Raw genomic sequence first — 17,092 nt, 5'->3', positions numbered from 1 at the left:
AGCAGATATTCAGTTTTGTAATTGGGAGATGGATATTATTTCCATGATTATGGTCTATTTTGTTCTCTCTTTGAAGTCAGGTTAAACTGACATGGAATTCAGAAGTCCAAAGATATAACAGGGCACTTACAGGTGTTTTAAAAGTTCTGCGTGTTTGAAAAATCATTCAATATATGATACATTTGAATTGCACGCTTTTACTGCATAACAAATATGGGACAGTTTACAGCTCTTTCATGTGCACATTACCTCAAATATATTTAGAGAAAGAACATGGGCTCAGGTCTTATAAAAAACTAATAGAACAAGAAAATGGCAGTCATAAATATTGAGGTCAAGTGTTGCTCTTCTGGTCCCCAAAGGTAGCTAACAAATGATATATTAATCAGCCACCAGTGGAATATCCAGTGTTGTTTTCAGGTGAGGGAAAACCAGCCAAACCCTATGCTGCACTGTCTTTTAATACTTCCTGAACACACCATCAGTAGCACTTTGTTCTTTACACAGAAATTCTCCACTTTGCTGGGCAAGATATTTTCATGAGCAGCAGGATAGGATCAGCTTGCTCCTAGAAAGACATCAGCACAATGTGAGGAGAATAGCAGGAGCCTGGAAATCTATTTATTTATTTATTTATGCAACTCTCTCCATATCTATCTCCATATCTCATCGTCAGCCCTTTTGAGTAAATGACGATTGTTGTAAAAGCTTGTGTCACAGCCTCACCTGCTGTGTGTCAACTCATCTGTGGAGCCAGAATAGACGAATGCAAATATAATAACGATAATTATAAAAACTCATAGAAATGAAATGTAGAATGGCTGTACTATGTAGACACAGATTACTGAAAAAGTCAATGTAGTTCTCTACTTTCCTATTCAAGTGCATTGAATATACCGTGTATCCTATGAACTGACAGAGCAAACTACTGTAGCTTCTTGTTTCTTTAATAGATATCATAATATAAGAAACACAAATTATTCTGCCATTAGAATAATTTGGTTTTGTGACCCAAAAGTTACCCCTTGACAGATTTTGCCAGCATTACATTTCAGCACTACATTGTTTTTCTCTGTACATGGATGTATGATATGTAATGACACTATTGCAATTTTTACATTCTTTAAAAATGTATTATTAAAATACATTATTAGATAAATGTCTTGAACATAAGGCATTATGGCATATCATTTTTTTTAGCTGAAATGTGGTCCTAGCGCAATTAGCCACATCACACGCTATTCTGATATATCATTCTAGTATTTTTCCAAACAAAAATTTCTAAAAAAACCCAACCAGATCTCAAAACTTATTTTTGGTAAATGACTTTACTCATGAGCTCTATCTTCCCTACTTCATAAAAGGAAGCTTAGGTAAATGGTTGCCTCATAAAACGTTTCATGTAAAATAATATTTTGGAAATTACTTTTATATAACAGTAAGTAAATGCAAATTTATCTTCTGGCATTTACCAGATACGTACTCTGGCAGTAAATCAGCTCTTCTGACACAATGTTTGTGATGACACAGAAATCAGACGTGTGGCAGTAACAGACAACACTACACAAGTTCAACATTTACTCAGCTGAAGAAAGAGAACATAAGCTATGAATAAAATATCATGCTTTTTTTTATTCTCTAGTTTTATAAATATCTTTCAAGGAATGTATTTTTTTTTCCTTTCTCTTGTATGAGTGTTGCTTCACTTATACTTCCTGCTTGAACTAGTGGACATCGTAAGGTTAGCTCTGGACAAGCAACATGCACCTTTCAACGTAACTGGTCAAAAATGCTGCCTCACACAATGGACTCAGCTGTATGGGAGGAATAGCATTAACCTGGATTGCTCGCTCCTCTCAGGTATGTCTCTGATGGGCAAGAGTTTCTCTTTTCAGGGGGCATTCACTAGTGCTATTCTGCAAGAACCAGTTCTTGCCAGCTGCACTGAATGTGTGTGTCTAATAAATCCAGAAAAGACTGTGGTTTTACACTCCACTGCCAAATACTGATGTTAACATATAGGAGATGTGAATACCCAGTGATCTCAGACTCCATATAAGAGAATTGTAAAGCCCATTGGCACAAAAAGGAAAATGCTCATCAGACTGCTGGCTTCACTGTTGCCTCTGAATGCTTGTTTAAGAGAGGGCCAGCAGGAATAGAAAAGTGATGAGGTCTGCAATGTATAATTAATACCTTGTTTTCAGAACAAAATGAAGGTGGTGCTTCCTTGCCATAGCCTTTCCATGGATGTTTTAAAAAACTGATTCTGTAAGTTTTCCAAGTATAACCTGAAAGACATTAAGGACAAGTTAATTTCCATACAACATGCTTCTGATATACATTTTCCTCAATACCTGATATACTGTTGTAAAGTTCAGTGTAAAACATAGTAAGACCAAAGGTATAAACCTTCCAAGAACAAAGGTAAATTATCCTCCAAATGGCAGTCTCCACCCTCAGGTGTGAAACTTATTTCTCATTATAGATCCCATTCAATGTAGCATTAGATGATCACAGTCAAACCTGTTGAAACAGAGTCATACAGTAATATTGTGATACCTGTGTTCAGAAGAGGGTATTACTCTGGACAGGAATAGCATGCAATAATATGAGAAGGATACCAAAGGAAAAGAAATAATTGTTAAGCACTATGGAAAAAAACTCTTTATTTATAACAAATCTGTGTATAAAATGGAATAATTCATTAAAACAGATCTATAGATATTGTCTAAAGTGGCATCCTAACCTGGGGCTTTTCTATTTAGGAGGCTGGCTTCCGAGATTTAGATTTAATTTCATAGGATCACAAAATGGTTAAGGCTGGCAGGAACCTTTGGAGACTTGTCTACTCCAGATCCCTGCTCAGTGCAGGGTCAGCCAGAGCAGGTTGCTCAGGTCAAGTCAAGTCAAGTCCCCCCAGCATCAAGTCTTCTCCAGACTCAAAAGTCCCAGCTCTCCCAGCCTTTCTCCGGGGAAAGATGCTTCAGACAATCAACTTTGTGGCCCTTCTTTGGACTCTCTCCAGTATCTCCATGTCTTTCCTGTTCTGGGGAGCCTAGGACTGGATCCAGCACTCCATATGTGGCATCACTAGTGCAGAGCAGAGAGGCAAGATCGCATCCCTTGACCTGCTGGCAATGCTTTTCCCCATGCAGCCCAGGATGCTGTTGGCCTGCTTTGCTTCCAAGGTGCATTGCTGGCTCATGGTCAGCGGTTGGCAGCTCTCAAAGCCAAAACCAGTTAATTGTACAGAAGTGTTTAGTATTAAATATCTTGTGAATGAGCCACATGAACTTGGCTTTCCTTCATCTTTCCTTAGGCAGACATCCCAGATGTGTCCCAAATTAACAATTATTTATAGAAGGTGTAGTGGATTCATGAGGAGGACTTGAGATTTGTCCCAGAACACTGTGTAGTTTGTTAGTCTGTGATCTGGCATTATGGCATACTGAATCATGTAAATTAGATAATAGAAAGCAAATTTCCTAACTTTGAAATAAATTTATTGACTTGCAATGCCATAAAAAAATAATTGTCTCATTTTTTCCTAATTGGAAAAGTCTGGTCTTCAACTATCTTTTTAGTTAAGACATATTCTGAAGGTGTGTTTTGATAGTGTGTTTCTTTGGGAGCTAAGGAGTTCTGTGTAATTAAGAATTTGTCAGATATACACATACACATAAAGAAGAAATAGGTAGCATAACTGTTTGCTGAAAACTAAATGTCTAGAGCTTTTAGAAATATAAAGGGTCAAAGAGCCACAATGGGAAAATTCAGTATCCTTTCATTATCTAAAACTGTGTTCACTTTGTGGTAATAGTCTAAAATTAAACAAATTTTAAAAAGACTTGTTAAAAATAAGGATTATGAAAAAAAACAACTTATTTCATCAAGTTCTTTATTATTTAATGCTGCTGCTGGTGATTCCTTCCCTTTTGTTTGAACTAAAGTGTGTTTGTATTGAATCTGAGAGGAAACTGAGGTATTCAAGGACAAGCAGGTGTGTGTTGGTGATTTATTTCATACTGATTCTGCTTTTTGGATTTGAAACAATAATGAACTCCTTCCAATTCCATTGTAAGCTTAGGCCAGGGCTTTGCTCTTCTACAGCCCACTCATCACACATAATGATATGGCGTGATTATATGATATAGCTTGCTGCCCATAAGGAACAATAGGGACAATATTCACATTTTATTTTTTACTCTCAGGCTGAATTTAAATTGTATACAAGGAAAATTCCTCCTGGTCTGATTCTTAATGAGCATAATAGCTTCTGGAATTCATGCCAGACTACTTAAAGGTGGTGAATTTGATTACATTATAAATATCTTCCTAGCATGTTCATTGCCCCTGCTACTTAAATATGCTTCTATTTTCACAGAAAATAATGCTTGTGGTTAGTGCTCTGCAGTACTCCTGAGTTGTGTTCTACCATTATCTTTTAGTGATGTACTTGCATAGCATGTAAAACCCAGAAAGATTAGGAGATGTGATGTTAAAAATTCAAATTAATAAGTCAAGGTTCATGATCTAGAGTGCATGAAGAATTTTTTTTCCCCATTACTACTTAGTAATACTGTAGGGATTTAAGAACGGAAGAGTAGGAAGGCATTCCAATCTTCACATTGTTAATGCAGGCATCCTTGGAAGGTGTCCTTCATAAGCAAGACTCATGAGACTGCCCTGTGAATTCTTATGCTGCCCTTTTCTTAATTTGCCTGTAGGGAAGCCGTGTTCTTTCCACAATGTACAGAGGTTAGGGACAGATTAAGGGTGCGAGGAATCTTACACTTTATGCTTACAGGTACTTCTGTCATTGTTAGCCATGTTGACCTTGTAGCCCCCAGAGATCTGCATGTAACGAGGTTCCCAGATGCCCCATCTCAGCAGTCATATGCTTTTTACAGCTGAATATGCAAGGAGGACATCAATTTGTCAGATACCTTCAGAGAGTTCCAAGTTTTGTAGTATCTGTAGGGCCAGCATCTGTTGCTATGACACTGGACTACAGTTAGTCTTGCTTGCCAGCTTGGTAGTTTTGTGCCTTGCTACATAAATATCATTGAACCACACTTGATGAAAAATGTTTTCTATCTGGTTTTAATAGGAGACGGTTTCTCTCCTGTGGAGAGTTCTTTCTTCTTTCTTTTACTTCCCTATCTAGAAGGAAACCAACCTCTTAAGAGCATCTTTTGAGAGATTCTGAGCACACAAAATGGACCTTCTTCAGTCAATGTTGCTTGAATGTTGCTTTCCTTCCACCTAGGTCTGCCTATGATACAACTTGGTATTTGAAAAGGGACAACTAGCTAGGATTAAATCCTTTGTCCTTCTCCTTTGTGTCCTCAGGGACTGTCTCTATACATATTAAATTGCAAAGCAAGCCTGTTTCTCCAGGTGTGTACAGTCTAAATCCTTCTCAAAATCTTTTGCTCACTTTGTCTTTCCAATGATTCCTTGGCTAATTCGCACTATTTTACTAATCTTGATGTTAGTTTTAATCTAGATAGCTTCCCCCTTAGAGAAGATATATGTTTATCCAAGCAGCAGCAGATGTTCTTCATCACTCAAGAGCTAGAAGGGACTTCAGTGTTTTGGACTTGCATGACACTCATTGGCAAGACAGCAAAGAGGAAAAGGGTATGGCTGGAATCAAAGATGCTACAGAAGTCTAATGAATTGTGAGTCAATTTGTCAAATTTTTTTTTACTGACTTTGCATAAAAGTTGGGTGGTTTTTTTTTTCATTTCTTTAGTTTGCCTTTTTTTTTTTTTTTTTTTTAAAGATATGTGTCTTATAAGCAGGCCCAGAATAATGCTCAAAATAATTCAGGATTTTTTGAGTTTATGTTTCTTAAAGACCTTCTGTTTCTATGCAAACACTTACAGATGCCGTTGCATCCAGAAGGTTGTCTTTATACCAGTGAGTGTGTAGCCTGAATGTGTGTAGCCTATTTTAGGTACAAATGGATGGGCAAGTCTTGAAGGGAGTTAGCATGGGCACTGTTAGAGACAGTCATGTCAAGAAAACATCCCAAGTAAAGAAATATATTTTTATGCAGAGATGTTTTTTCAATCATTCTAAACATGTTTATCATTCATCACAATATTTCAAGCTTGCTAAAGAGTAAAAATCACAGCAGTGCCAACACTTCACTCTGTCTGACTAAGACTGATTTCTATTCCAGTTTCTGAATGGCATTTTCTTGAGCTGTCAGATAAAGGGTCAAATCTAGGGTGTGTGTCAGCTGTATGGAATGTGGTCCTCCATATTTTATACAACAACTGCATGCATGTTACAGCTGGATGGAGCATGAGATGGAATTTGATCAAAACATTTTATATAAACAGGGACACTACAAAAGACCTACAAAGTTACAAAAGCACTTGAAGGAGGTTTCATGGGGACTTGACAGATTAAAAGCTGATGGTATTACTGTCACCGTCTCACAGCTTGATCTCATTGACAACAAAGAGCTAGAGACACACAGGAACAGTAATGAAAGCAAATGATTCAGAATGCAATGGAAACTATTATTTAGATGCCAGGGCTGCACTTGTATTCACAGGCCATAGAAAAACACAGAGCAGGAGGAAAAGCTATTATAATGTAAAAGATGAATGAGTTAATGTAACTCAGAATTTAGCCTTCTTTTTGATGCATTTAAGAAACAGACTTCTGCAATAAATCTATATCTACAAGGGAGTTTGTGTCATAATAAATTGTATCAAAATAATGAGAAATTGCAAGAAGGAAATCACAGAAGAAAAAACGGTTTAATTTAAAATGTTTTCAGATTATAAAAAATGTTCACTCCTGTCCATCCAGTGCAGACTCAAAGTGAATTCAGTTTTAACTTCTCTGGGTCGTATAGGTGAGATAACTTCTGTTGTGGTTCAGCCCCAGTCGGCAACTAAACACCATGCAGCCGCTTGTTTACTCCCCCCACCCCTGTGGGATGGGGGCAGAATCGGAAGAGCAAAAGCAAGAAAAAGAAGATTGTGGGTTGAGATGATAACAGTTTAATAATTAAAATAAAATAATAATAATTATTATTATGATATTATTATTATGATACTACTAATAATAATATAAAAAGGAAAAGGGAAAAAAGGAAAAAAAAACCAAAACCACAAATGATACAACCGCTCACCACCCGCTGAGTGATGCTGCCAGTCCCCAAACTGCGATTCCTTACTCCCTCCCCCGGCCAGCCCCTCCCAGGTAACATACTGGGCATGACGTTACATGATACGGAATATCCCGTTGGCCGGTTTGAATCCGCTCTCTTAGCTGTGCCCCCTCCCCTCCCGGCTGCTTGTGCACCCGGCAGAGCATGGGAGGCTGGAAAAGTCCTTGACTAGTACAAGCGCTGCCCAGCAGCAAGTAAAACATCGGTGTGTTATCTACATTACTTTCATACTAAGTCCAAAGCACAGCACTGTGCCAGCTGCAGTGAAGAAAATTAACTCTATCCCAGCTAAAACCATGACAACTTCTTAATAAGCCAGCTACTAAAACACCCCAAAAATATTTGGCAAAATAATAGTCTTTTCACAGAATCACACAGAACCCCAGGTTGGAAGGGACCTCAGGGATCATCTAGTCCAACCTTTCTAGGAAGAACAGAGTCTAGACAAGATGGCCCAGCACCCTGTCCAGATGACTCTTGAAGGTGTCCAACGTGGCCGAGTCAACCACTTCCCTGGGGAGATTATTCCAATGATTGACTGTCCTCACTGTGAAAAATTCCCCTCTGGTGTCCAATTGGAATCTCCCCAAGAGCAATTTGTGTCCATTCCCCCTTCTCCTCTCCATGTGACTCTGTGTAAAAAGGGAGTCTCCCTCTTCTTTGTAGCTACCCCTTAAGTACCGGTACATGGTGATGAGATCCCCTCTGAGCATCCTTTTTTCAGGGCTGAATCCAGTTCTCCTAGCCTAACCTCATATGGCAGCTTCCCAGTCCTTTGATCATCCTGGTGGCCCTTCTCTGGACCCCTCCCAGCCTGTCCACATCCTTTTTGTATAGCGGGGACCAGAACTGTACACAGGACTCCAGGTGTGGCCTGACAAGCGCTGAGTAGAGTGGGATAATGACTTCTTTCTCTCTGCTGGTGATGCCCTTTTTGATGCAACCCAGCACCCTGTTGGCCTTCTTGGCCACAGCAGCACACTGTTCGCTCATGTTGATCTTCCTGCCCACCAGGACCCCCAGGTCCCTTTCCACAGAGCTGCTCTCCAGCCAGGTGGATCCCAGTCTGTGCTGCACTCCCAGATTGTGTTTTCCCAGGTGCAAGACCTTACACTTGTCCTTGCTGAACTTCATAAGGTTCTTGTTGGCCCACTCTTCCAGCCTATCCAGATCTCCCTGCAGAGCAGCTCTCCCTTCTGGAGCATCTACTTCCCCATCTCAACTTGGTGTCTACTACAAACTTCATCAGGCTACACGTGATCCATTATCCAGCTCACTTATAAAGATGTTGAATAACATTGGGCCCATATATCGATTCCTGGGAGGCCCCGCTTGTGACAGGTCACCACTTTGAAAAAGAGCTATTTACCACCACCACCCTTCGGGTGTGGCCTGTCAGCCAGTTCCCCACCCACTGCACAGACCTCTTGTCTGGGCCATAACACATCAATTTCTCCAGGAGAAGGCCGTGGGGGACCATACCAAAGGCCTTGGAGACATCCAGGTAGACAAAGTCTACTGCCCGCCCCATGTCAACCAGGCAAGTCACTTTGTCATAGAAGGCCACCAGGTTTGTCAAGCACGATCTGCCTTTAGTGAAGCCATGTTGGCTCTTCCCAATCACGTGCTTCATTTGACTTGTGATTGTCCCCGGGAGGATTCATTCCATAATTTCCCAGGGATTGAAGTAAGGCTGATGGGCCTATAGGTTACCCGGATCTTCCCTCGAGTCTTTCTTGTAGATAGGGGTAACATTTGCCTTCCTCCAGTCCTCTGGGACATCCCCCGTTCTCCATGACTTCTCAAAGATTATGGAGAGTGGCCTTGTGATGATGTCAGTCAGCTCTCTCAGCACCCTTGGGGGGATGGCGTCAGGGCCCATCAATTTGTAGGGGTCAAGCTCATGTAGCAATTCATGTACTAATTCTTCCTTCACTGATGGTGGGTCAGTATTTGGATCAACTGGGAATTTTGTTCCCAAAGCCTGGATCCCAACAGCATTGGCAAAGACAGAGGTGAAGAAAGTGTTGAGGACCTCTGCCTTTTCAGCATCGTTGGTGATTGCCTCTCCTATTCTGCTTAACAGTGGGCCAAAGTTTTCCTCCTGTTTCTGCTTGTGGTTGACATGTCTGAAGAACCCTTTCTTGTTATTTGTGACATCTATGGCCAGTTTCAATTCAAGCTAGGCTTTTGCTTTTCTAACTGCATCTCTAATGCCCTTGTAGCTCTCAACTGATAATCCTCCACTTCTTCATCTCTGGTGTGCTTGTCTTTTGGATTTGAGTAGACCCAGGAGGTCATGGTTGAGCCAAGGGGGCCTCTTGCTCTGCTTACTTCCCTTTCTTTTGTAGGGGATAAACTGGTTTTGTTCCTCCAAGAGAGAGTTCTTGAAGAACTCCCAGCACTCACTAGCTCCTTTGTCTTCCATGGAAGCATCCCATGGAATCCCTCCCAGCTGAGCCCTGAGTGAACTGAAGTTTGCTCTTCTAAAATCTTCTAAAACCCTTGTCTTAGAACTGACCTTCAGCACACTCAGCAGGATCCTGAACTCCACAATATTATGATCACTGCAGCCAAGGCTATCACTAACCGAGATATTACAAAGCAGGTTTTCTCGGTTTGTGAACAGTAAGTCCAGCAGTGCCTCATTCCTGGCTGGCACATCTAACATTTGTGTGAAGAAGCGGTCCTCTATGCATTCCAGGAACTTGGTGGATGACATGCGAGCAGCCATATTGTTCTTCCAGCAGATGTCTGGATAGTTGAAGTCCCCCATAAGGACCAGGTTCTGTTGGCCAGAAGCTTGCTTCAATGCGCCAAGTATCGCTTCATCGGCATGGTCATCGTGGTTAGGAGGTCAGTAGCAGAGGCCCACTGTGAGGTCCTGCTTGGATATGACCCCTCTGACTTTAACCCAGAGGCATTCAATAGAGCAGTTGCAATCACCATAGCTGACTTCGATGCATTCGAGGTTTTCCTTAACGTAGAGTGCAACTCCTCCACCTCTTCTACCCTGCCTGCCTTCATGAAAGAGGCTATAACTGTCCATTGTGATCCCCCAGTCATTTGACTTGTCCCACCATGTTTCAGTTACTCCTATGATGTCATACCTTCTGAGTGGGTACGGAGCTCCAGTTCCTCCTGTTTGTTTCCTAGACTGTGTGTTTTTGTGTACATAGACTTGAGGTGATCACTCTTCTGTTTTGCATCTTGGGAGACAGCTATGGAACATTTGTCACCACACTGCTTGGCCTGACTTACTCCCCTGTTGGATGTGCTGGTGTGAGCATTTCCACAATGGATCCCACCCCCCAGGTCCTGCAGTTTAAAGCCCACCTCACCAAGTTAGCCAGCCCACTGCTGAAGATTCCCTTACCCCTTCTAGACAGGTGGATTCCATCACTTCCTAGCACGTTTTAGTCATTGAAGAAGACCATATTGTCTTAAAAACCAAACCTCTCATGGCGGTACCAGCTGTGTAGCCAGGAGTTGATATACATTATGCGCCTATTTCTGGCTGCTCCCTTCCCTCAAACTTGCAAAATGGAGGAGAAGAGCTCTTGGGCACCAATATTTTTCACTTGCTCCCTCAGGGCTCCAAAGTGTTTCTTGCTTTTATCCAGGCTAATGCTCTCTTTTTAACATCCATGCATGATGTAAGACTAAATCCTAACCACTTAATATGACACCAGCACTGTAAGTGCATGCTGATGCTTTACATTTTAGTATTATAAGTACATTTTTTTATTTTAGGAAGAAAATATTTCTAGAGTGTAATTAAAATTTCTGTTTGGTGTTTTTTGTGTGTGTAGTATATCTTTGTTTGGTTTTGCTTCCTGGAGAACATAGTTGTGATTATTAGGTTTTATTTCATTCAGCAGTCCTTAAATGAGATTTTATAGGAGAAATTAGAAATTAATATCTGCTAAACATTATTTGAGATATTCAGCTCTAAAGATGGTGCCTAGTTCTCTCAGTTTGTCATCAAGAAAAAGAATCTGTAGAATGATGATCCTAAGTAAGAGTTTCATGCAAGGTTTTGAGATGGGAAGCTGAACTAGAGATCAAGGTGGCTTTTAGTACTTTTTCAATTTTAAACAGTCTTCCTTTTGTGGTGCTTTAAGATGTCATGTGGATTTCCAGCATTACCTTAGAAAACTATAATACAAGCTTTAAATAATAGCAATAGTACATTTTATTCTGTTCATTAAAGGATATTTCTAATGTTCCTAAGTGACTCATTAAGCCTCTTAGCTGTTCTTTTGCTTTTCCATTAATTTTTAAAAAAATGCTTCACAGCTATACAGTTTCTGATGCAACAGGATCATTGCCTCTCATCCTGATTAGTCCGGTCTTACTGTTGCTTTAACATTCACCAACCAGTGTGTTTCATTAGAGTGTAACTCCTTGAATAGGATGCCTTTGATTCTTGGGTTTGTAGTCTAGTTACTCTGTACTCTTGTTGTGCAAAGCATGCCATGGAGGCATAGGTCTTGAGTATGCCTGTGAAGTCTGCTAGACAAGTGCTGAAGAATAGTACTGGTTAAAAGAAGACAAATTTAGTATTACCTCCTCTACACTCTCTGTAGATGATAGCCTCTAAAGCAATCTACTTCATCAGCTGCTCTTAGGGTTTCTTTATGGAGGGAAATGATGTCTTCCAAAAGAAATTTAGGTATTGACTTGTTGGGTGTGTCTGTAAATGGACCGTGAACAGGGAGTGAAACAGTTAACAGGTCTATATTTCTTAGCCTATGCAAATGAGTAACATCAGCTCCCCATTCAGCTGTTGTGACATTTAAAACTAGAGTAAAACACTAGAAAAGAAGATATCTATAAGAACAATGGCATAAGGTAACACAAGATAAGCAAGTATCTGCAAATTTGTATTGAATGTCAAAGCTATTCAGTAGCATCACCTGTAGGGCAAAAATCCAAAAAGGCATGCTCTTTATCTCCATAGCTGTAATTTCCATAATGCTCAGAAGACCTTAGGTCAATTCTAAAATATTACTTCAGTAGTTAGCCAGTATTTGAGTTTAATTTAGTTCAAACAGCAGTTGCAGAGGTGGAAGAGATTGAATGGCTCTGACCTCCCATGGGTAAGAATCAGGACCACTGGAAGCAATTGGATGAGCTAGTAACAGCAGTGAGATAGGGGTCAGCTCACTAACAATTTTTAGTTTAAGTTATAAAGAAAAGTTTCAAAGTACCTCTTAGCAAGAATTGGCAAATCTTTTATATGCTGACCCCAGCAATATATGCCAACATATAAGACAATGATGCATTAATTAATCTCCAGTGGTATATTGTCAAGAAGTAACACCGTGTGATAACTTTTGTATCATAAGTGCCCTTATTTCTAATGCTACTGGTTAGTCTGATGTAATTGCTAGTCCTATTGTGTATTTTCTGAGTTATTTCTGCTGTATTGCAGAAATGTCATTGTGGGGAGGTATGAAGAGAGAACTGAATTTACAGCATGTATTAAGGATTAGCACTCAGCTTTACAAGTTTCCCTTATTCTGCATTAGCAGTGATACATATGACTGTGTTGCTGTTATAATTTAAAAGACCATTTTAAGGTACACTGCATTTTTTTTAATTTCCACTTACTTACTAAATGAAAATGTTAAAGGTTCGCTAACCTCCTAGTTTGCGTGTTACTGCAACACAGTGGAATTTGCAATGCAAATGTAACAGGCAATTGTAAAATGGGAAAATTCTTTGTGTTAAAGTGGAACACTGAAAAATGTCCATATTCTTCTTATGGATATATATTTTTTTAAACTTAGAGTAAGTAGAAAGATACATTGTGAAATATTCATGGATTCTCACTGTCCATGACATTAAAAAGGCCCCAGCTTTTGTTAGATATTTTTAGATATTGACTTCCTACTTAATTTTTGAGGATTTGCTCCTTTTTAAAATACTTCAAGTTATATTTCTAATGAATTTATTGTGGTTTTCTATTTGGTAACAATAGAATATTAAAATGATTTCTTACATAAATCACAGAATCATAGAATCATTAAGGTTGGAAAAGACCTCTAGCGTCATTAAGTCCAACTGTTAACCCAACACCACCATGTCTCCTAACCGATGCCCTCAAGTGCCACATCTACACGTCTTTTAAATACACCCAGGGATGGTGACTCTACCATCTCTCTGGGCAGCCTGTTCCAATGCCTGACCACTCTTTCAGTGAAGAAATTTTTCCTGATATCCAATCTAAACAACTTTACTGCCAGGGTTTGGCATGCTTTTCCATATTCTGTAGATTTTGGATAAGATTTACCCTTTTAGCATGTGGGAGCGAACCACCTTACATTGAAGAGCATGACTAGGAAAGTTTCCACATGGAATTGGTAGATGCAGTCTCTCTTAGGAAACCTTGAGTTAAAAGCTGAAGTTAAATCAGAGTACCAGTAGTCTGCATCTGTTTCCTAGTATATTGGGTTTGTGTGGCAAAGTTTTAGTAGTGGGGGAGGGGGGCTACAGGGGTGGCTTCTGTGGGAAATTAAATTTATGGATTGTAATTTTGACTAGGTTAGAAAAGGCATGGAATAAGCTGAAACAAATCACACTGTAAAATCAAACTTATGATGAAACTTATGATGACTGAAATAAATTACAAAAATATTGCTTTTAGGTCAGTTTAACAGTTAAAGATCTTATGAACACTTAATCCAGTATTGAATTATTAACATATGACTTCCATATAATTGCTCATAAGGCTGAAGTTGGGCATTCCCTCAAGTGTCTGCAGAATCAAGGACAAGTGTTCTGAGCTCAGCCCATAAATTCAAAGGCAAGGCTAGAGTCCAGAGCTTGAAATGTTAGCTCATCTAGCAGTAATAGAAATATATGTGCTTCATGCTTGTTTGTTTTCCTTCCTTATGTATGTGTATATGAAATTCTCCCTTGTTACTAGTTATTTCACAGCATGAAGTGTTTTTAATTTGTCAAAATAATAAAAAAAGTAAATCAGAAGTACTGCAGGTGGTGAAAAGGGTTTGGCGAGTGGAAAAGTCAAGAAAAGGACAATCAATATTTTGTCATCATATCTCCAGAGGCTTCTGAGCACCATTTACAAAATATGAAACGTTTTGAAGACAGAAGAATGTTGCATATAAAAGGCATTAAAAAGTGAGCATTTGCCAATTTTTATTGAGAGAAAGCATAGCATATATTTTCCGCTGAATAACTGTATGTTTTAATAATTTATTACACCCTCAGCATGCGGAAACAATGGCTACATTTTTATTTTTTCCTCTGCACAGAGATGTAAAAAGAAACATGGGGGAAAAAAAAGTCCCTGGGAGACTCAGTGGAAATTAACATGGTGCTAGCATTTTGCTGCCCACAGAAGTCAGGAGACAGAGCCAACATGTAGACGTGGCAATTCAGGGCATGGTTTAGGAGGCATGGTAATGTTGGGCTGGTGGTTGGACTTGATTTTTCTTAGTGTTTTCCAACCTTAATCATTCTATGATTCTATGATTCCTGAAGGAAAGCTGTAGTATGTGGATGCCTCAATGTAAGATGAAGCTGAGAAGATGATGGATAGAGTAAGATGGACTGTGGTCCACTGAAGTTACTGTGACAGTTTTATTTTATACATAGCACATACAGAAGGGTGCACACATACATTTTGCGTAACTGAAGCGTGACTTCAGTATATTCATGGGTGGATGCTGGCAGTGCTGTCCTCTGTGTGGTTATAGGAATGTGTGGTTATAGGAGTGTGTGGATAATGCAGAAAGACATGATTTCATGTTTTCTTGCATTAACTAGCTGTCTGCAAATTGCTTTTACACTAGGCAGATCTGTAGCTAATTGTGGCATCTTCTGGTTACATCTTTCAAAGTAAAAATGGTGCCAGAGTCTGTTCTCTGCCTTTTATGCCAGCTAGTACAGTCTGGCCGCATCCATACTAATAAAATATTTTAGACCACAGGACAGGCGATCACATCCAAACTGCTTACTGGGAATGGTATGTGTCCTGTGCTAACTATTAAATCATGGCCAGAAATAGTTTGGGAGATTTGGCCTTGCCTGCAATTCTAAAGACCTAACAGTGAAGGTAATTATATTCCTGTTACAGCAAGTACATCTGTGCATTACTTAATTTTCTAGTGCACATGCAACCTTAGAAGGTAACTTCTCTCACCAGTTTTAGGAGTGAGATTCAGTTGTAGACTAGAAAGCCTAAATTAAGGTGTTGGCACATAATCATCTACATGAATGCTGGTTGTCTACCCTCCAACTATTGACAGGAAAAATTAAGTTGATAGTGTTACTGGAGCCTATTCAACTTTTGTTGAAGAGTCATTTGTACTGATTGACCACAGACTGGGGGCAGTCAGTGCATTTTTGAATCATCATAGTGCACATAAAACATCCACACAGGTATGGCAAATATGAAAGGAGCCCATGGGCTGATCATGCCTTTCCAGAACAACAGCTGGAGGCCAGATGGGATACACTGTGGTATTCCAAACAACAGTAGATGTCTCTTTTAGGCAGCTCACTCTAGCTTGGTCACTTCCAGAATGCAGTTCATACAAGCTATTTTAGATTCTTGTTTAAGGATGGGATAAATCAGCCTCTGGAAGCTCTTAATTCTTTCCAAAATTATAAAGGCAATGTGGCATGGTCTTACTATTACTACCTGCTGGGTGACTTCAGCTGAAAAGATCTACAAATAGGTAAGATCAAGCATCTGCCCATATATTTGAACCTCACTACTGCATTGAATGAAAGTATATACTTTAATAATTTTACTGGTAAGAAATCAAAGATTCTTTGTAATGATACTGTTTTCATTCTAAAATATAAGTAAAAGATTTAAGCTGTGAGATTCAGGAGTTGATGGGAAAACCAGACCTGGACATGTACAAAGGTAAGAGTTCATTTCTCACTTTTTTACAGTGGATCAGCTTGTACAGTGTTACTTGCAAAGATCTATGTTATCATCTAAGGAAGATCTAAGCTTCTCTCATTATCACTTATGAGAACATAAAAGGAAAACTTCTGAGTAGTATGAGAATGACTGCCTTGCTGATTAAATTCTGTTCTCATTATGTTTTTTGGACAGATTCACTGATGAGTTCAAATTATAGAGGGACTATTTGGATGCAAGTGATCGGTTTGTGGGTTGGGATTTTTTCTTGTTTCATTTGGCTTATGTATTGCATATAGGTGTCAAGATGTTTGCAGTGGAGGGGTTGCAGGGGTAGCGCCTGTGGGAAGAGGTCAGGGGCTACTCCATGCTGAACACAGCTGGTTCCAGCTGCTTCCAGCTGACTTTGCAATGGACCCACCATAGGACACAGCCAAGGCCATCAGCAAAGCTGGTGGCACCTCTGGGAAAACATTTAAGAGGGCAAAAAGTGATTGGCAAGCAGAAGAGGAGGGAAACAAAAGTAGTGGGAAACAGCAGAGGGAACACCAAGGTCAGAGGAAGAGGAGAAGGAGGAGGAAGAGGAGGATGCGCTTCATGGTGCTCCATGGAGCAGATATCCACAGCAGCCTATGGAGGAGCCATATCAAAGCAAATGTTTATTTCCTGAAGGAACAGAAGCCTTTGGAGAACTCATGCTGACAAGGAGATTTTTTTTTTTAAACAGGACTGCAGCCCATGGGAAAGCTAGTGCCAGAGCAGGAGAAAGTGTGACAACAGTGGCAGAAAGGAACCCTTATGTACTGACCTTAAACCCTGTCCCACTTTCCCCCTGCACTGCTTGGGGCAGTGGGTAGAGAAGTCGAGAGTAAAGAAGTGAAGTTGAGCCTGGAAAAAGAGGAAGGAAAGGTGCCGTTTTATTGTTGTATTTGTTTCTCACAATCCAAATCTTTTTTTAATTTTCTCCAAGCTGAGTCTGTTTTGCCTCC

This window comes from Phalacrocorax carbo, chromosome 3 (assembly GCF_963921805.1).
Source record: "Phalacrocorax carbo chromosome 3, bPhaCar2.1, whole genome shotgun sequence".
In the NCBI taxonomy this organism is placed as follows: Eukaryota; Metazoa; Chordata; class Aves; order Suliformes; family Phalacrocoracidae; genus Phalacrocorax; species Phalacrocorax carbo.
This window is presented reverse-complemented; position numbering follows the sequence as displayed.